Here is a 15,880-nt window from a genome sequence, read left to right as displayed (position 1 = left end):
GGCCCCATAATTAACAATATGCCCTATTAGCTCGATCTCTCAACAGTACTCTTTAGAAACCACGATAGTCAAAAAATGGTATGCAGTTAATTCCTTGTGAATTCGTTACGAGAGGCTACTTCTTCTATTATTACCGTAACGTATGAGGAGGAGGGAGAACTTCTAACAGTGAAATGAGATTTCTACCCCATTCTCATCCAAAACAACTACTAAATTGCTGTAATTATGTGGCAATCTAAGTTGTTAAGTTTTCTTTGGATTTGGTATATATACCTTAATATGTATTTATTGAGCATGATAGGATATAATTCACTTGAAGTGAGATGAAAATTAGCTTTAATTGAGTATATTTTAAAAGTATTTAAAGGGTATAAATATAATGAGAGCATCCTAGCATCGATATACATTCGAGTGCCTTCTTATTATGCTCAAGCACGTCAAAGAGACTTTTTTCATATTCCGTCAAGAAGAATAGAGCTAAGAAAACAGGCTCCTCTTCCACTAGCATTGACTCTGCTCAACGGTGTCATAAGCCAGTATCCGGACTTGGAACTATTTACTTGTAAACTTGTCGAGTTACGCAAAATGACAATAAATTATTTAAAAAGTGTCCAATAATTAGAATTTTATTATGTGTGTATATATTGAATGAATGAATGAACGGTTTATTTTCTCTTCACAAAAGGTGGAATAAAGTAACAACATGAGGTACAATTTGAAATGAAGATATATTGTGATTGCTAAGGGAACGAATTGGAAAACTATCAAGCTCCCTTAGTTGGTAATAATAAATAAATAAATAAAGTAAAGGCCTGCAACACACCTGCAATCCACAATTTTTCTGGGGTTGTGGGAACCTATATGCAGCGATAATCACTTAACCATCAGGTGAGCCGCAGACTACTCCTTTGCTTTCGTATGTTATAAAACAATAATGATGTTGGCACATAAAATTACAAAAATTTTACACTGACTAAACTTTATTGCACTAAAACATACAGTAATAATAACAAATTAGTAACAAATTAAACATATTTTGTTTTCTAATTTAATCTAATTTGTTTTCTTCCATTCAACCTTACATAGTGGCATCGAAAGTAGTGAGTGGGCAATAGTAGTGGCAAACAGAAAACTAAACAAAAATAAATATTTACATAATTATATTACTGTTTACATATAAACGGTGTATAATGTTTTACATATTATTTGTAGCAATATTAAAAAAATCATCATAAAAAATACATTCGCACGTTCAAATTTTGCTGTTTTCAAATAGAATCACTTATTGGCATGTGATGCCTAAAAAATAATTTTAAAATCGAATAGCAACCGTGAGCTGTTTTATTTCCCAGGATCAGATTAATCCCGAGTCCGGAGATTGATCTGAAATATCGGAGATATAATTTTCCTTCTATCTCGTTAAAACATTATTTTTTCATATAAAAATAAGTAGATATAAAAAATCAAATAATTGTCAATTTTTATGTATGGAATAATTATGATACAATATATATAGTTATTTCTTGTAAAAATTTTTTTAAAGTTAAATAATTATGGATTGCGTCCTACAAAAAAAAAAAAACCGACTTTAGTCCTGATAGAACAAGTTATATTGATTTAAAAATTAAACTAATCAAGCTATTTTGATATAATTTCTACTAGACAAAACTGCTATAACCTTTAATATGAAAAAATATTTTTTCAAATCGATTTAGAATTAATGGAGTTATGAGATATTAAAATTAAAAAAGTACAATCAAATTGAGAACCTCCTTTTTTGAAGTCGATTGAAAATAGAAAGTTTCTTGTTACCGAAATTAAATAAATATATAGAAATTTAGTTGTATATGTACGGTCTATTTAAATAACAAGGTTCGATAAAGCAATAAAGAAAGTACTAAGATGCAAATACTATCAATTCTTCGTATTATCCCGAATCGGCTTTTTACACGTTGCAAGCGAATTACAAATATATCATTATTGTAGGATTTATAATTTATTATAATTCAAACAAATGTATTTTTAGCATATTTTGTCTTCATAAAAGGTACACTAAACAACGGTAATTTATTACGTGAGTTTAATCTGGGGTATTTGAAATTAAAATTGTTTAAAATAAAAGGAGAATCAATATAATTTCTCAACAATTTAAATAGAAACACTTGATCTCTTTCTAAACGACAATTAATTAATTGTGAAACAGTGGGTATTTCTTGTTTAAGAGCGGGGTACACTTAAATTTTAAATGTTTTAGAAATCTGCCTTGTATTTTTTTTTTATTTTATCAATATATATTTTCTTATCGGGATAAAATCTATTATATATCTTAATTCAGAGTAAATAATACAAATTAAAAAAAAAATTAAAATCAGTTGAGCAATAACGGAGATTAGTGTTAACGCGAATAGTGACAGGACACATTTTTTTATATTTTATATGACGTACTCTTTCCTGACTTCAGTCATTTCGTCCGGCGCCGCCTATTCCGTGTTCCTCTACCGATCACAAACATTACTTTTATTTAGCAACAAGCCGTGTATTTATGAACCTTTATTATAAAATTTGTAAATTTCATGCGGATATAGAAACACTCTTCACTAAACATGTTAAAAGGACTATTAAAAAAATTGCCTAATAACATTAACATATGACAACACAAAACTAATTTATTTAATTATAGCTAAACACACACACACACACACACACACACGCACGCACGCACGCACGCACGCACGCACGCACGCACGCACGCACGCACGCACACGCACTCGCACTCGCACACGCACACGCACACGCACACGCACACGCACACGCACACGCACACGCACACGCACACGCACACGCACACACGCACGCACACACGCACACGCATCTAATAATATTACTTTATTACCTTTTAATATATCTGTCGATTAGTAATTATTTGTTTTATATTTAGTGCATTGTAGAACTGGTGTCTGTATTAAAAAAATGTATTAAATAATACAAGATTCCTGCGATACAAGAAAAAAGCTTCATGCAAGCATCGCTGTTAAATTGTATTACTTTATTCAAATATGTAAAATGAATGAATAAATAAAATTCATCATGTATGAGAATCGAAAACAAAATTTTATATAACATAATTTTTATGACACTTTTGTGGTATGAAAAAACTTAAATATCAATAAGTAATTAAGTGTAATATACAAGTTTAAAATTAACATTGGTTCATTAAAGTAATGTAGGTCAAAAAGCTGTCAGGCAAATTGAACAGCCAACAATCCAACAAAGGCACCCTTTTAAGATTTTTTTTTCAATAGCTTTTAAAAGTAAGAGTGTTGCGTCATAAGAAATCTTGAAGGACATACACCCTGTTCGGAAATTTGAGAAATTCATTGTTAGCTTATATTGGAGTTTCAAACTGTTTTTATCAATCTCGGGCTATTGTTAACCCTCTTTTCTGCTCTTCATAATTCACTCTCTTCACGAACATGAAAAATAAAGAGCCAATTCCCATAACTTTTTCCAACTGATGATGGAGGTAATCTTCACTTTCCTTTTTGCTTCACTATTCAAGTTTTATGTGCAACTTCACAGCTTCTCTCGTATTCTTTAAAACTATACGAACACATCCTACAGACGACTGCCTAGTAAAACTATTTAAGAGTGATTATTTAGAAGAAAGGTTCATAGTTTTTCAAACTCTAGGTGCAGTAACTACATTTGGTGTTCTCTTTGTTATTTCTTGTTCATACATATCTGCCACGCCTGTCTCCCATTAGGGTAGGCAGAAACAATGGAACGCCAAATGCTTCGATTTAAACAAACCTCTTTTCTTGTTCATATTATATAGATAGGTATATAATAACTATTATATGTAATTTTTTTATAGGGGCTAGTTTAAGTAAAGTATGGTAAGCAGATGATGGGTGTAGAAATGTAAGGGTCGCCATCACAGTAATTTATAATGTAATACATTTTAATTTCTTTATGTATTATATATTTACAAGTATATGAATTAAATATGGATAAATATATACTATGATATGTTACAGCTACTTTATCGCATCACAAAAAGTCACTAGCAGAGAATGTTTTAAAATTCAATATACCTCGTAATTCAATTATGTACTTATTTACTAAAGGTTGAATAAATAATTTGTAAATGTGAAAATAACTCGTAAATTATTTATTTAGCCTTTTTACACGTCAAAATGAAGCAGCGGATCAAAAGTTATTCCACAGAGGGAGTTAGATATTCGGAGTATTTCGGAAAAACAACTCGTTCTTTTAAATGAAAAAGTGAAATAGGGACGCTGTAGCTAATATTAGTTTATATTTAAAAAAAAATAACAATTAATTTAGTTACAATTAAATGTAAATTAATATCTCATTCAATATTTTTTGACAATACATATATAGTGTTACAATCAAATGATATTTGTTGATAGTAAAATCCTCCAATAAATTCGGAAAACCTTAAACTTTTTTCACTATGAATTTCATAATATATTAGTTACTGTGATATTTATTTATAATTATTATTTTATTTATATTAATATTATTTTTCTATTATTATCAGACTGTAAAATCTAGTAAGGAATATAAAAAAGCTTTATATAAATTAAATGTTATAAAAATACCTTTGCATTGCGTTTTTAATTCAATTAATTTTTTTCCCCAACCATTAAAAGTAAGACATTTTCCGATCGCTTGTATTTATACAATGTTAATTTTAGCAATTTTAAACTGAGATAACAGTTATTTTTACAATCGTATTAATTGCACATTCTTTTTTATTTTACTAGTCCACAAGGCGATATGCATTTTACTCACTCTCTCTTTCTCTATCTTTCTCTCTATTTAACTTAATGGTTGACTAATAGTATATACAAAAGTTAATTAATTATTTTGTAACTTCTTTGCTGTGCAAGCTCTACTAATTAATATCAATTTCGATATCGATCGATTGAACCACAGATAATATAAAACTATACTAGATTGAACAAAGGTATGATCGTACATAAAAAGAAAATTGCATTACATAGTACATACCTACACATGGAACTGGTAATCCGCTATTTTTATTTCTTATCTGTTAATAACAAAGTGCACCATGCTTTGACAGTATAAAATTCGCATATGAAATATTTATTAAAAATATTTCATCTCTGAAACAAAGAACGAATATTTTTGTGAGTTCAACGCCGACTGTATTCCTAGTATGGAATGAAAAGGCCTTTTGTATTTGTTCTGTATGAAACTAGTGTTAATTATGGAATGGTTGGAATATTTGTACCGTCGTTTATAATATTAAAGTACAAGTAAAATGTGACAAACGAATACTTTAATGAATTCCGACGTCGTATTGTCGATTTAATATAATTTGCAGAATAAATTTACGATTGTTCAATATTCAGGGAATTGCGAGTTATTTAATAATTTAGGGTTACTATGGGCGGCGTAATATATTGTGTGTTAGTCATGTCTATGGGATGAGATGGGTAGTCAGCCTTAGAAATCATAAAAAAAATTCGGCAGGCACAACTATTGTTACTGCTACACTATACTACATACATAACAAACTATGATAACTCGTGACTTTACTCGCTTTAATTGCGATAAAAATTATTCTATGCATGAATTCCTTATCATCAAAACGGCCGAATGCTCTCGCTCGGTCGTGATTAGAAATAGATAAAAACACATTGCGAGGACCTCAATCGCGAAGAAGAGTCTCATCAACAATCCACTGTAATCATAAAAACCACGACCACTCTGTAAAGAGTGTACGACTGAAGAGATGTGTTCATTCAAAATCTCCATCTGTATACCAAATTTCATACAAGTCCAGTCAACCGGTTATTCGTGATTAAGTAATAAATATCCAAACATCTTTACTTAGATAATATTTATAATATTAGTAATATAAACGTCATATCTCTTCGTGTTTAATCTGTATCAATAAATCCGTAACCTCGTAGTATATTAAGGACGGTATATAGAGAGAGCTATATTACCGAATCCTGTATTGTCCTCGAATAATGGACTAGTGCAAATTGAATATGTGACACACATACACTGCCTTTGACAAATAAATTTACACTTTTATTTTTTTAAAAGAATGTAGTTTTTTCTTATATTATCAACAATACCAAAAATTTACAGTTTTGTTTTACAGAAAACTTCTTTTCATTCGCGACTTTTTCCATAAAACAAATTTTTAAAGGCCAAAATAAAAAGTAACCTGCGTCCTTCCCCATCCAAAATACTATACGTATGTCAAAATGCATGACGATCGCTGGAACTCTAAAGCAAGATTAAGAGGTAACAAACGAATAAACTTTCTCTATTCTAGTAGTGAGGAGTACATTATAAAATAGATATTAAAGAAATTGAAAACTAAAATGATGGCGACGAATGCAGTGATAAAAAACTTTTAAAATATTTTTGTTTGAAAAAACTTTAACATTGAGTCTATAAATAATCAACTCACCGCTACTTCAATTTATTGTTTCATGCTCGTTCACTTCATTAATCAGAGTAGAGTACATTATGGTACTTAAGTTACATAAATATTGGCATGTTTTAAAACATTATTTGTTATTTTTTTCCAAGTTACGGAAATTCCGTCGAGCGACCATAGAATATTTATCTGACGCTAATTAAAAATACAGTTTTTTGACTATATCTATTATGTGTATCGCGTTGCTATCTATTACTTCTTGTTTATTTATTATTCATTGTTACCATTTTATTACAATATTTATTCTTGTACGCCGTGTAGTTCCGACATAGAATAGGCTACCCCTTTCTTTTCTGTGGGTGTCGTAAGAGGCAACTACGAAAACTTAATGGTCGAGGGATTGATAACAGCGTCTCTCTTAAAACAGCACCAAGGCCTGTGGTTGCAAACCTGCAAGTATCAAGCGTGGCAACTGCTGGCAAAACTCCCTTTATGGTGTAGGCCTATACTCAACAGTAAACAGTTAATGGCCAGTATAATATAATAATTTATTCTTGAATTGATACTTTCCTAGGCAAACATATTGGGAAATTGTAAAATAAATAAATAAATTATCACAAAGTAAGTTTCAGGCTTAATATTATGTCTGTTGTCATATATAAAGCTCAGATCATATATTCTTATAGATGGAACACTGAATATCAAAAATGTCCATAAAACGTCGGATAATTTCTGACTGCCACATATTTTTTTAAACAAAGTAAAGCATGCTGCTTCTGATGTCGCAAGTAGGTAATAATAGATTTTGATAACCCTATTCAAGAGTACACTGACAATTGCTTTACGTGTCCTTAAAGTCAACAATGTGCGTGATATTCATTCTTAAATAATCCAAACATGATTTTAAAAAAAAATGAGATTTCACCTGAGTTTATCTGAGAATCCCAAACATCTTGACTGATGTTTTGGATTCTCAGCGTTTCCGCGCTCCTAAAATTAATAAAGACAAATTTTAAGACAAATTCATAAAATTAGTAGTATTATTTTCACTGATCAAATAAATTTGTTAGTTTGCCGCCACGTCAATGTGTCCCAAAAGCTACTCCTTTGATGTCTGGGTCGCCCTGCGTATATCCAACATATTGGATGGGCGGCGTTGTTTCAAACTTGAAACACCGTGAAATCGCTGACGACAGGTCAGTGCGCTCTATGCACTCATTACTAAGCTTGAATCACGGCTAACCTAGATTTTAACGTAATGTCTTATATCTTTTTTTTTTAACTATCAACGTAAAATGTGATGCTTTTGAAGACAGATATGTACTTCTTCCTATCATAATAAATTCCAAACGGATGTACCGGTTTCAATTCCGATTTCTTTATCTACCGCATAATAGTTTTCTATAGGGGAAAGAGATTTTTAATAATGGAAACAAAGAACCCCGTTGCTAGCAATGTACCCAACCAATTAGACAAGTGGCTCCCTGGAAACCATCGTGCCTAATTACAGGTCTATTCATCTTGATGGACTAACTGACCAGCTTTCATCCTCTCCAATCATCCTTAACTGATGCCCTGCCAGCGAATACCGTTAGCACGGACGGAGTTACAATTCCTTTATCATCCATAAAAAAATACTATTCTGCATTCATGAAAGGACTTATATAAGTCACTTTATAACAATTAGATTAATAATATGTAAGTTTAATGTTATATATATTATCTAATTCTAGTAAATATATATCAAGTACGTCATGTTAAAAATTATGTGAATAAAAAATAGAACGAATATGTATATGACTAGATCTTCTAGCTTATATAATACGGTCTACCTTTAGTGGTAGCAACGAGTAACTTTGAGATTTCCAGTCTCGGCCCAACAGTACTAAATGAAGGGTTTTTCAAAGGCGGTATCCAGGGATCTGGCGACCACTAACAAACTAGATTTCAATTTCCACAAAGTGCTCGATTATGTGTCGATATTTTGTGTCCCAACCCTTCGTGAAACCGTTTTTCATTACGAATATTCATCTCCCGGGATCGACTCCGTCCTTACTTTTAAATTTACTGTTTGTCAATTATGTAAAAATACTAGCTTTTATCCGCAACTTTGAGCGCATTACGAGGATAGAATGTTTACTGGCTGCGATAAGAAGGTAGGTAACAAATTTACTTTCACATTTGACATTAAGGGGGAAAGGGATTGTTAGTATTGGTAACACTTAATAATGTAATTAAATAACCAATTAAATATTAAGTTACTACAGGAAATCTACATGGATGCTTTTGCCACATCTATGTTTATATGGGCTGTCAACTTATTTACTTTACGGAGTACCAAAAAAACAATAATCATATACCTCTGACTATCCGCTACGTGATCGTTATTGTAATCATACTTACTTTAATAGGTTCAAAACAATCAAATAATATACTTGAACAATTCAAACAAAGAATGATTGCTATGGCATTTCAATATAAATACTTATTTGTTTTTCTTCTACTCCCGACTGATTGTATCAATTTATTTTCACCCTCTACCACCTTCAAAGGCCGAGATGAACTTTGTTTCTTTTTTTTATAATATTTATTCTGTAAACAGGATCGGTGCCGCGCCGTCTGGATTTATGGTATAGAATATAAGTACTTGTCTATAGACCGCAACAATAAATGAAGTTATATTTTGCGAGTTTTCGAAAAGTATTATTTGTGTTATAAAGACATCTTGAAGTTCATTTTTAAGGTAGTCACATCTATCTTTTATCTTCGTATTGCTCGCCATCGACTGGGGAACTCATCCTCACACGCTAGAACCCAAATGGCCGCATACAGTACAGTGCGGTTTCGGAGGAGTTCCCTCCCGCGAACGCTCAAGCTGTGAAATAAGCTCCCGGGCGAGGTTTTCCCCAGATACTACAGTATGGGATTCTTTAAAAAGGTGTATTAAATTTTCTTCAGTTCAGTGATATTATAAGCTACAATGACCATTTACCGTCAGTCAGGCTATATGTTTATTTGCCACCTTCGTGGTCTAAAAAAAATAGAAAATAATCTTTAATTAAAAAAATAATGTTAGAAGGAACGACAAACGACAAGGAGGTTTTCAACTCATCACTCGTGTATTTTCATGAGTAAGTTATGTTGCCAATTCGAAACCAATTTTGATAATTCTTTTTGTATTTAAAATAGTTCACTGACGATTTGGTGCATTATAATTTTATAAAGAATAGAATTGTTATTTTACCGAACAAAAACAAACGATTCAGCATTCCAAATTTAAATATTTGAAATGTGGTCTTTTTTATCTTCAAAGTCTACGAATAAAAACTATTTATCAGTACAGCGTCTTAATGTGTACCGCATCATTCCAAATTTAAAAATCGAAACAGTATACTCTGTTATGTCCATGGCACTGCTCATGTCTATAGGCGACGGTTACCACTTTCCATCAGGTGGGCCGTCAGCTTGTTTGCCATTCTATGCTGTATAAAAAAAAAATTTCATACCCTAGATAAAGAGTAATATTATAAAAAGTTACAAATATTTATCACTCCATTAACTGATATTGGAATACTGAATTTCTACCGGTATACTATTACAAGCTTTTACGTCTGTTTACTTCCGCAAAATTAAGCTAAAAGTCAACGTAAAAATTTCTGGGTGAAATTGTTGGTTTTTAAACATTCCCGTATTATTTTAATTTCAATTACTTTTAATATCATTTAACCTGGAACGAGCTGACACCCAATCTGATGGGAAGCGATTAACCATCCCCTAAGTATTTTTTTTTTTTATGCAACTTAGAATGGCAAACAAGCCGACGGCCCACCTGATGGAAAGTGGTAACCGTCGCCTATAGACATGAGCAGCACCATGGACATAACAGTGCACTGTTTCGCCCATGATACTCCCCATGCGCTGCCATTCCTGAGGACTCAGGTGTTATTCCTCTGTACCCAGTAAATTCACGCCATATCCCACCCTTCAAACCGAAACACAGCCATGCAAACACAACTGCTTCACGGTTGAAACACGAATGGGACAGAGGTACCCAAGCAATCGACTTTTGTACAAAGTCTCCCTCTGGTAAATATATCAATAAATATAAGTAAATATAAAATAAGTAATCTCATGAATTAATTTGTTTTAATGGGTGAAAATAGAATGACAACCCCGCCTGCACTATCGATATACAGTAGCGAAGCAGAAACCTCTCGTTGGTCATGATAGATAAGGATGAAAGCAGGCAGTTAACTCATCGTGAAGATTTCCACAAGAATACGATGGTTTTCAAGGAGAACGTGGAGATAGGGTATATTACTAGTAATGGGGCTATTAGATCCCAATACTAATAATCCCTTTTCCCTAGAGTAAACTGTTATGCCTTCATACGCTGTAATTTTACTACCATCTTACAAATCAAAATTCACTCATAAAAGCACTGCTACAAACTTTGTAATCTCCCTTTTGATTTGAACGTTCATAATTATGAAATATCTGCCATCTGTATCGTACCAAATAAAACCTATTCAGTGCCAAACCTTTATACTAATGACGCGGTGAACTGAATGTAAGCTGCACAAAGTGAATGGTTATTCGTAGCTTAGTGCATTTATTGGTGTAGCTCCGTAACAGATCATTGACCGGTTGAGAGCGTACACGTAGAGCTGATGTTACACAGAGAACTCTATATTTTTATACTGTATTTTATGGTTTACGTATATTATTTTACTTGAATACAAAGAGAATTATTTCATATGTATAAATACAAAACTAAACTGTATGAATACCTAGTAAACAGTACATTCTATTCAATTGACGATTTCCTTAGAGATAAATGCAATAAATTTCCATAATATTATGATTTTTTTACTGTAAATGTGACATTATTGATTTTCTTATATATCTTATATAATTGCAAATTTATATACCTCGATGTATAAGGTTGATCAAAGAGGACTTATCTTGTTTTACCATCCATTGTTACCTATGTATCACAAAATAAATAAATGAAATTAAACAAATGCTTCGAGAAAAGCAGGTCAGCTTATTCATACAAGTTTGCGCGATAAATAGTTATGACTGTTTCATTCATAACTTCCATATTTATTTCCATATTTATATATTTATTATTTATTTTTTCATATTTTTAATGCGTAAAAATTCTTTTTATGTATTAAATAATGAAATACAGATACGTCAAGATACATTGTGTGCGCAAGTATATACAACACTGATAAAAAAAGCGAGTTTTTGAGAGTCGATGCTCTATCTGTATAATCTAAACCTACATTCTTCTCCATCCCATGTAGTACGTACATAATTTCATAGCATTTGATTAACCTATTAAGATGCCAAAAGGTAACAAAGGAACAAACACACTGTCATATTTATAATACGAGCAAGGATTACTAGTGACCAGTCCTAGCTTCGGTTTGATACTATTATCCACTTTTACAAAAGTTTCGTTAATGTGTATCGAATATATTGCATGTGAAAACCTTTTGTTACATTAAAATAACAGTCAAAAACGATATTAAAATCTTTTGTATGGTTTAGAATAAAAAAATAGTCGCGGCTGTATTTTTGTTTTATATTATTTACTTGCTCTATAACATATTCTGTATATGTATTAGTTATTTTGCAATATGTAAATCGATAAATTGTGCTCTTATACATTCTCAAGAAGTAAATAAGGGGAATTATATATTGTAACCATAAGGTATTTCAATAATTTTATAACTTTATAGGGAATATACATTTTACAAACCTTATATTCCCTAGTTCTTATCATTAAATATATACCTAATAGAAGCCCTTTTAATTACTTACTCCATTAGCTGACTGCAAATTCTACAAATGAGCTCAAATGAGATCCAGAAATTTGGATTGAATTGAATTGAATAAGAACAAAATACGATTAGCTGATTTAAATTTATCTAAAATTAACTATCATTGGGAATAAATTATAAGTTGAGAGAAGGAAGCAGGCCGGTGAATCACGTCCCCTTGCTGAATGCACTAAGCCGCTTCTCGACAGATTGCGAGCACAAGAATCTATTTATATCTCACTGCATATATAAACCCTCTGTTCTCTCACTCCACTTCTTTCTATTTTAAACTGCAAAATAGAGCTTTAACAGTTATATTTTACGTGGTTGTCAGGTAACCAGAATAGATTGTGTCTTATAGAAGTAAATAGATAAATACAGTAATATAAATAAAATCCCGTTGTCGCGATTTAGAATGGGCCACCCCTTCCTGTTCCATAAGTGGCATAAAAAAGGAATAAATAGAATGTAATGGTAGAGAGATAGGTAGCAGCTTCTTGAAATATCAATAAAGCCTAACTGAGATTGTTAACCCACCTGCCAAGCGTGGTAATTACTAATAAAAACACCCCCAGGGAAAGATGAATGTTCAGCAATGGGCAGTTAACGACTAATATGATATATTTATACAGACTGAAATTGATATGTTTATGGTACGTAAAACTAAAAATCCATACTATAGAATATTTTAGAATAGAAATCTAATGAGTCAAAAACTCAAAAACGCTAAAAATTCTGAGTCTTCTAACACTAATTTCTTAATATTATTTTAAGATCCTTATTTCTGTTTTTTTTTTTTTTTATTAAAATATTCAGATTTATTTATGAAACACTTCCTTTAAAGGATACTCTCGATGTCAATCACTCTGCACATCGGGATTTTTGCCTAAGAATTTTAATCCTTAGAAATAAAGTGAAAAATTTTAAAATTAGAATTGTAAGGTACAAAATTAACCTTTAACAGTTGTATATTACCCATTTATTGAGGGAAAAAAAAGATTGTCTTTTGGAAGTACACATGTATATATATATATATACATATATATGGGTAAATCTTAAATAAGATTAGCGAAAAATTCTTTTTTTATACTACTATGGTAGCAAACAAGTATACGATCAACAGTATATGGATATGTCTAACAGTAAGCGTGATTACCGTAACCTATTGACTCGTGTAACACCAGGGATATCACGCACGCTTTGCCGACATCTAAGACACCTTGTTACACCCTACACCTAACACCTTGTTAGCTAAAAATTCTAATGGTTTTATTAAATTAGGTGTTGCTTAATAAGGTATAAAATCCTTTAAAAATATACTATATGACAACTGTATAAGATAAACATGATTGCCATTGTTATTGGCAATTTGGCCAGCCGCCCTTTTTTATAGACATATTTGTATTTGGCATATTTTTTTATCAGTTTAATATATAGTTTACGTAACGTCCACTGTTTTATTGTTCGACCTGTCACATCCATAAACAGCGAAATTAAATTAAATTAAAATATTGTGTGATTTTTAATTTATTACATTCACTTTTTGAAATTTCGAATTAATACTTGCATTACCATAAATTAAGTAAACTCTACTACGTATATTGCAATTTTCAAAATGACGATAACGACTATATTAATAATCGAATTTTATAGAAGGTTATAAATTGACATATTCAACGGTTGTTTTGTAATAATAATTACTGCAAACAGATTAGCGTATATTAATATATTTTTCATTACATAACTAATTCTATTAATACATAGATAAATCTGTTTTCAACAAAACAAATAGACTTCAATCCTTTTCGTCTGCTATCCCATAGGGAAATACAACTTCGATTTATTTATGTAAATGACTTCTATTTATTCCCTCTACCCATAAGTCCGGTATCAGTATAAGGGGTGTGTTATATTATATTGATAGCATCAACCTCGATCTCAAAAAAAGCAATTTAATTTTTTGTTTCTACTTTTAATGTAACGTAAATTACCCCATTTACCTTCTCCATACATTATCTGTGTCAGCTCCTAGCTTTTATCTTTGTCGCATCATCAAGTTTTTAAATTCCCTCTTAGGATTCTTATTTCTCTCCTAATGTAATAGAGAATTTAATAAAGGCATAAACAAGTTTTTGCTGTAGCCAAAATAGCAATTGATACAGGTTTAATGCAATCTTTTATTGGACCTGTATCTCACTTAAGTAGCTGTATTTCATAACTTCAAACTTTAAATTAGATATAGAATCGAGATGTACTCGTGTTGTAAGTATAGAAAAATAAAAAATAAAAAAAAAAACTAATAATTTTTAAGATAAATAGCACAGGTGTTATGTGTACCTCGACAGAAGACCGTTTCATTAATCACAGGTTACCTTGAAAAGATTGCTATTAGTAACAAGGCCACCTTGTTATACTCTTACCAATAATTATTATGAGTATGTACAAACTGTTATTTTTACCTGAAGGTATAAAAATATTCTAGGTTGCGTATTCTAACTCAACCAATGCTATTTCTATCTAATTTCGGTGAATTATTTTGGTTTCGAATCAAAAAAATTGATATCCCCAGAAAGCATTTTATGAAATGCTTCCTTCCATATTTGGCCATCAGGTTTTCTGGGGACACAAAGTTGAAAGTTAAATTGAAGCTGGACAAAAATCGCTGTTACTAAAAAGCAGCCTTCTCTCTTTCCCTGTCTTAACTTTACATAATACGAATAGCTATCTTTCTATCTGTTTATACCACCGGTTATTATAATATAATATAACAGTTAATATAATAACAATATTGTTCTACTCTTTTTTGAAACAAAAATTTTAAATCAAAATGCCTATACTACTAGCCTTAAGTATATTATATATATTTTATACCTCTGAGCGGTTTTATAAATTATTGTAGCATGGAACGATATATGATATCATTCCATGCCATGTTACCGTCACGATATAATAGAAAAGCAAAATGTAAGCAATCAACGATAATATAACCATGCATGCAACAATCGTTCTGCATGCATGGTTACAATATCGTCTTGCCGATATGTTCACAATATCGATGTGGCAAATTATATCGTGACGATATAACTGTGTGATATTATACCATGCTACAGTAATATAAAAACACCCATCATATTATTGATCAATAAAGTTATTTAAATAAATATAGAAGTTTATTTCTTCCAAACAAGTTGGACACAGCTGACCTTTACGTCAATTGACTTTTGACATTCATGATATTATTATTTTCTTGAGAAAGTTCAAGTTAAGTACACATAACTTTGTACAGATATGTATAAGCTATTGTATATTTATTGTTTTCTGTGTATTTATTTATAATGTCGATTGCAAAAAAAAATATAATATAAAATTTTGTAATTCCTCTTTCTAATATTGACTTAAAATAATATTAAGTTTATTTCTTTCTTATTTTCCGACCCCATTTAGCTATTAGCTCTACCAAATGTTATGAAATTTAGGATAAGTAGAATGTTGTTATTGTCCCATTTTTTATCTATTAATTAAATATACGTTTATAATTTTAATTTATTATTTAATAATTTATTTATTTCTTTATACAAAGATAATTACATTACAGTGTTTG

At 30.9% G+C, this 15,880-nt stretch overlaps 1 protein-coding gene across 2 annotated transcripts in view; it reads left to right on the top strand.

Annotated features, from left to right (window-relative positions):
* Positions 1-15,880, top strand: part of LOC113512945 (uncharacterized) — a 314,483-nt gene that overhangs the window by 150,396 nt on the left and 148,207 nt on the right. The gene's annotated exons all lie outside the window — the stretch shown is intronic.

Source organism: Galleria mellonella, unplaced genomic scaffold (assembly GCF_026898425.1).
Source record: "Galleria mellonella isolate WM207_F2 unplaced genomic scaffold, CSIRO_AGI_GalMel_v1 utg23, whole genome shotgun sequence".
In the NCBI taxonomy this organism is placed as follows: Eukaryota; Metazoa; Arthropoda; class Insecta; order Lepidoptera; family Pyralidae; genus Galleria; species Galleria mellonella.
The sequence above is the reverse complement of the archived record's forward strand: the minus strand, read 5'-3'. Positions and strand labels throughout refer to the sequence as shown.